Here is a 6,000-nt window from a genome sequence, read left to right as displayed (position 1 = left end):
GCAGCTCAGCTCAGGCCGGGCATCGAACTGCTGTTGCTCAGAGCTCAAACTCTTGAGCGAGCTCTTAACCAACTGAGCCACTCAGCCGGCCCCAGTTGTATATTTTTTAAAGAGATGTCTGTTGAAGTCTTTTGCCCATTTTTTTAAATTAGGGTGTTTTTTTTTAGGTGTATGGAGGTCTATATATATTATGGATATTAATACCTTATCAGATAGATGATTTGCAACTATTTTCTCCCATTCTCTGGGTTGCCTTTCACAGTTGATAGTGTCCTTTGAAGCACAAAAGTTTCTAATTTTGATGAAGTCCAGTTGACCTATATTTTCTTCTGTTGCCTATGCTTTAGTGTCAGACCTGAAAAATCACTGCCAAATCCAATGTCATGAAGTTTTTCCTCTATCTTTTCTTTTCAGAGTTTTATAGTTTCCTTTCTTATGTTTATGCCTTTAATCTATTTTGAGTTTATTTTTGTATGTGATATAGGGTAAGGGTCCGACTTCATCCTTTTATGTGTGGATATCCAGTTTTCCCAGCATCATTTGTTGAAAAACTGTTCTTTTCTCCATTAAATCATCTTGGCATTTTTGTCTAAAATCACTTGACCATATTATGCAAGGGTCATTTTAGAATTTTAATATACTTTTGGTAGTATACTGCTTTGGAAAAAAATGCATCGGTTTTGTGTTCAGGCAACCCTGGGTTTAAATCCTTACTTTGCTACCCAGCTGGGCAACCTCAGATAAGTTATTCAATCTCCCTGAGATTATTTTTCTCATCTATAAAATGGGTCTGGCAATGGTTGCCTTTTAGAGTTGCTGTGAATATTGTATGAATTAAAGCGTTCCGCACATGGTAAGTGTTCGTTAAATGACTGTTCATTTAAAGCCTCTCTAAACTCTGTTTCCTGTCTGCATGATGACGAAATAAACACTTTCCATATAAAACCGAGTTCACTGGTTAATAAGGGTGAGAGAAGGCCAGGGAGCGGGGGGAACAGCTGTCAAAATGCCAACTCTAAGGATGTCTGACATACTGGTGTGGCTAATTTGAATTGGAATGTTTTATACAGCTTAAAGGACAACGCTTAGATGATTTGCTCTTATATTTCATTAATAAACATCATGGATAGCTGACAGTTACATTTTCAAAAGGCTATAAAATTGTGATTCCATTTATAATTATATATATATATGTATATATATATATATATATAGTTTAAGATTTTAGTGGGGAATTGGGGAGGGGAACAATGTTGGGGAGTTTGGGGAGGGGAACAGTGTTGGAGAATTGAGGAAGGGGAACAGCCAAGTTTTTGTCCTTCAATCTTAGTTGTGGAGGGCACAGCAAGCTCAGCTCCAAGTCCAGTTGCACCGCTCAGCTCAAGGTGCCAAGTTCAGTCTTAGTTGCGGGTGGGCATAGCCACCATCCCATGTGGGAGTCGAACTGGCAGCCTCATTGTTAAGAGCACGTGCTCTATCCCCTGAGCCATCCAGGCAGCAGCTCAGCTCAAGGTGCCGAGTTCAGTCTTTAGTTGTGGTCTGGGTAGCCACCATCTCGAACAGGCAACCTTGTTGCTAGGAGCACGTGCTCTCACCAGCTGAGCCGTCCTGCCACCTGTTGGCAGCTCAGCGGCAGCTCAGCTCAGGCGCAGCTCACTGGCCCATGTGGGAATTGAACCGACGACCTGTTGCTCAGAGCTCGCACTCTGGGGCAAGCCCTTAACCAACTGAGCCACTCAGCCAGCCCTATAATTATATTCTTGAAAAGGCGGATGTATAGGGATGGAGACTAGATCATTGGTTTCCAGGACCGGGGGTGGGAGAAAGGGGTGGGGTACTTGAATTTGGTAGTGGTTACATGACTGTGGACATTTTTCATTACTCATGGAACTATGCACAAAGGATGGATTTTACTATAGGCAAATGATGCCTCAATTTTTTTAAAAAGGATGAAAGAAATCTTTCTGTTTACTTTCAAAAATGTAGCGCTCAGAATATGGAACTCAGATGTTCACCACTAGCTGTCTTACATATCTTGCTCCCATCTAGGCAGTGTGTGTGTGTGTGTGTGTGTGTGTGTGTGTGTGTGCATGCGCGCGCATGTGTGAAATGCATGGTCATCTGTTGAACATTCGCTCCATGCCCTGTCGAACCTGCGACAATTTGGGGAAAACTCCATGCTTCAGTGTAACCATTCAGGGAAAAAGATCCTTAAAGAGTCCACAAAATTTCCAAGATGCCAGGACCCAGTTTTTCATGAGACACAGTTTATTAAACAGTTGCCAATCTCTTATGGCTGTGAACCGCTAAGTATGACGGGTGACTCTGACAGTTACAATTTGTCAACAACCGTTTCCAGTGTCTTGACTTCATTTTGAGTGTTGCATATTTCATTATGAATGGCGGACTGAACATACCTATGACTTTGATAACTCAATTCGCTTTGTTAGTAATGGCTTCCCAAGAAGTTAGAACAATAACCATACTGAGGATAAATATTTCATAGGGAATCTATTGTTATTTATTTATCATTTATAACATGTGTTCCAAAAGCATTACAGAATATTTATTAAACATTTATAGATAATTTTATGCTGCTCCTAACATGTGATATAAATATATTATTAATTCTCTAGAATTGTTGATGGATCGAGCTCAAAATAAAGCTCTGCCAACTGGGGTTTTTGCCAATAAAGTGAAAGTAAAAGGGAAGCAGTCGACTGTGTTTGAAACTGTCAGAAGCACAATACAGTTCCCTGAGAAGGCTTATTTGTTCATCGTGGTTCTGGGTTCCAGAAATCTCTTAGCCATTGAGAACAAATACATGTTGGAGTGGATTAAAGACATCGCAGCTTCCAAGGCAGTCACTTCTTAGCAGCTGTTGCTTTGAAAACTGCCTACAGCCGCACATTAAGCCAGCAGCTCAGACAGTCAGGCGTTCCAGCAGTTCAGGGAGCAGAGTTCCTCAGAGCAGGGGTTAGGGGTCAGGACTGCTGTGCATTCTTTTCTCTTTGACCTTAATTGCAACACTGTTGCAGCTTCTGGAAACCGTGCTTTGTTTCCTTTAAGTCAAGCTCTTTGAAATGCCAAAGTCAGGGCCAGTGGAGTGGCTCAGTTGGTTAAGAGCTCGATCGAGAGTTTGAGCTCTGAGCAACAGTGGCTCGATTCCCAGCCCGAGCTGAGCTGCCGTTGAGCTGCCAACAGGTGGCAGGATGGCTCAGCTAAAAAAAAAAAGCCAAAGTCAGTCTCCCTCCCCATGACTTGCCATTTCCCTAAAGTTGGCAGCTCAGCAGCAGCTCCGCTTAGGCTGCGAATCGAACCAGCAACCCTGTTGCTCAGAGCTCACACATTGTTTCTTTGTCTCCCCCAGCTTGACTGCGATGTAGTTGACTTATAACATTGTGCGTTTAAGGCGTACAGTGCGATGATTTGATATACGTATATGTGGCAAAATGATCACAATAAGGTTTATTAATACGTCCCTCACCTCACCTCTTTACCGTGTGTGTGTGTGTGTGTGTGTGTGTGTGTGTGTGTGTGTGTGTGTGAACTTTTGAGACCTACGCCCTCAGCAAATTTGAAGTATACAGCACTGTGTTGTGAGCTGCGGTCACCATGCTGATCATTATATCCCTGGAACTTGTTCACCTTATAACTTACCACCTGCACCCATTTCCCTTCCCCACCTGCTGTCTACTCTGTCTCTGTGATTTCAGGGGTTTTTTTAGATTCCACACATAAGTGAGATCACACAGTATTTGTCTTTCTCTGTCTGGCTTGTTTCACTCAAGGTCCATCTATGTCGTCATAGATGGCAGGATTTCCTTCTTTTATGACTGCATAATATTCTACTGTGTGTGTGTGTGTGTGTGTGTGTGTGTGTGTGTGTGCATGCGCGCGCATCACATTTTCTTTCTTTGTTCATCCGTTGACGGACACTTGGGTGCTTTCTATGCCTTGGCTATTGTGAATAAAGCTGTGATGAGCGTACAGAGAACTCTTCAAGGCAGCAATTCCACTTCCTTCAGATATACACCCAGAGGTAGGATTGCTGGGTCATAAAGTAGCTCTCATTTTAATTTTCTGAGAAACCTCCACACTATTTTCCATACTGGCTGCGCCAGTTTACATCTCCACCAGCAGTGCATGAGGGCCCCCTTTTCTCTGCAACCTCCCCAGCAAGAGTTATCACTTACCTTTTTGATAATAGCCATCCTAACAGGCGTGAAGTGATACCTCGTTGTGGTTTTGATTTGCATTTCCCTGATGATCAGTGACGTTGAGCATCTTTTCATGTACCTGTTGGCCATCTGGATGTCTTCTTTGAGGATGTTCTTTTAAATTGAACCTACATTTCCACTGCCCCTTCGGGGGGACTGTGCCTGAGTTTGGTGCTGTATGTACTGGAAGTGAAGCTATTATTCCTGTTTCCTGATGGCTCTTTTTTTGCTGTTGTGTTGGGAGGCTCTTCCCAACTCCTCCCTTTTTTTTTTTCAATTGCTCTTTTCTTTTAAAGAATTTATGTCTCTAAACAGAGAAAGGAGCCTTGGTAGATTTCCAAGGTCTTAGGCTAGTACAGAACAACCACGCTATAACAAACACAAATGAACACGCAGGAAACAGGTACCTCTCTTCATTAACTGAAAGCACAGTGCCTCGAGCTTTGTTCTGCAACACGCCAGCGAGCTCTGGACCTGCTGCGTGGGTTTGTTCTGGTTCATTTCCGACACTGGTTAATATTGACACGAGCTAAGCAATTCTGAAAAATAAAAATCAATGTGCCCAGCAAAGTCTTCAATGGCCAGACACACTTTGATAATGTTCACAGCCACATAACCGGCAGTGGTCATATGCCTGCCAGATGGGAACGCGACTATTTGTGTTCAAGAATCCTTCGCTACTTCAAAGACTCTAAAATGCTGCGGAAGAAAGAGTAATGTCGGCGTGGTTTTTCAGAGCCATGGATGAAGATCAAATCCAATATAGAAAGAGTTTCTAACTGTTCAAAATAGATAGCAATTTCTAGGCCCAGCCATCCCCAAACCCAACAGGTGCCTAGCTTCAAATATGCAGCTGGATTGGACATTCTGTCGTACTCAGGCTGACGCGTAGGTTCACCAGGCTAAATGTGAAGGTGCAGAAAGTTCATCGTGTTCAGTTGAACCACAACTTGGTGAATAATACTCACTGTGTGCTAGATGTTGCCTCTGGGTGGTGACCACACAACACAACATACCAGGGGTGCCAAAAAAACATATGCACATAACTTGTATTCATCTTTTGTTATCGGTATATATTGAGTATACAATTTTAATACAGTTTTTTTTTCCTTTCTTAAAATGTGCATACACATTTTTGGCACCCTCTGTATAGATGCCATATTATAGAAATGTATGCTTGAAACCCATATAATTTTACTAACCGGTGTCACCCCAATATATTTAATAAAAAATAAAGAATAATTTGAAAAATACAAAGGCAACTAAGAAAGCCCCTTTCCCCAAGGAATTTCTATCTCATAGATTCGTTTAGTCTCTGATATTTTATGGTAGATTCTGGGTGCTCACAACAAAGATTTCAAACTTAAACGTCAACATTCATGTGTCAGGGAGCCCAGGCTAAAAAGAGACATTTGTCACTCAGCAGTCATCATTGATCTCTCCAAAGCTAATCCTTGTACTATCGTGTGCTTCCTGAGTTAGTGAGATGATAGATAGATAGATAGATAGATAGATAGATAGATAGATAGATAGATATTGTTTATATGGCATTTTATTTCAGGGCCTTGGTCACGGGAACTCAGATTAATTAATATTTGGTCTAGGAGCCACTTAACTGCTTGTAGTTAGAATGTGGGGATTCAGGGACAGGTGGAAATGATGAGACAAGTCATGCATAATGCGTCCCCCCTACCCCTTGCTGAGTGACCATTACACTGATGGGTGTTATTTCGTGAGTTTTTTTTTTCTTTTTAAATCAGCACATGGTGCCAGGAACCTG

Source organism: Hipposideros armiger, unplaced genomic scaffold (genome assembly GCF_001890085.2).
Source record: "Hipposideros armiger isolate ML-2016 unplaced genomic scaffold, ASM189008v1 scaffold_461, whole genome shotgun sequence".
Taxonomy (NCBI): domain Eukaryota; kingdom Metazoa; phylum Chordata; class Mammalia; order Chiroptera; family Hipposideridae; genus Hipposideros; species Hipposideros armiger.
The sequence above is the reverse complement of the archived record's forward strand: the minus strand, read 5'-3'. Positions refer to the sequence as shown.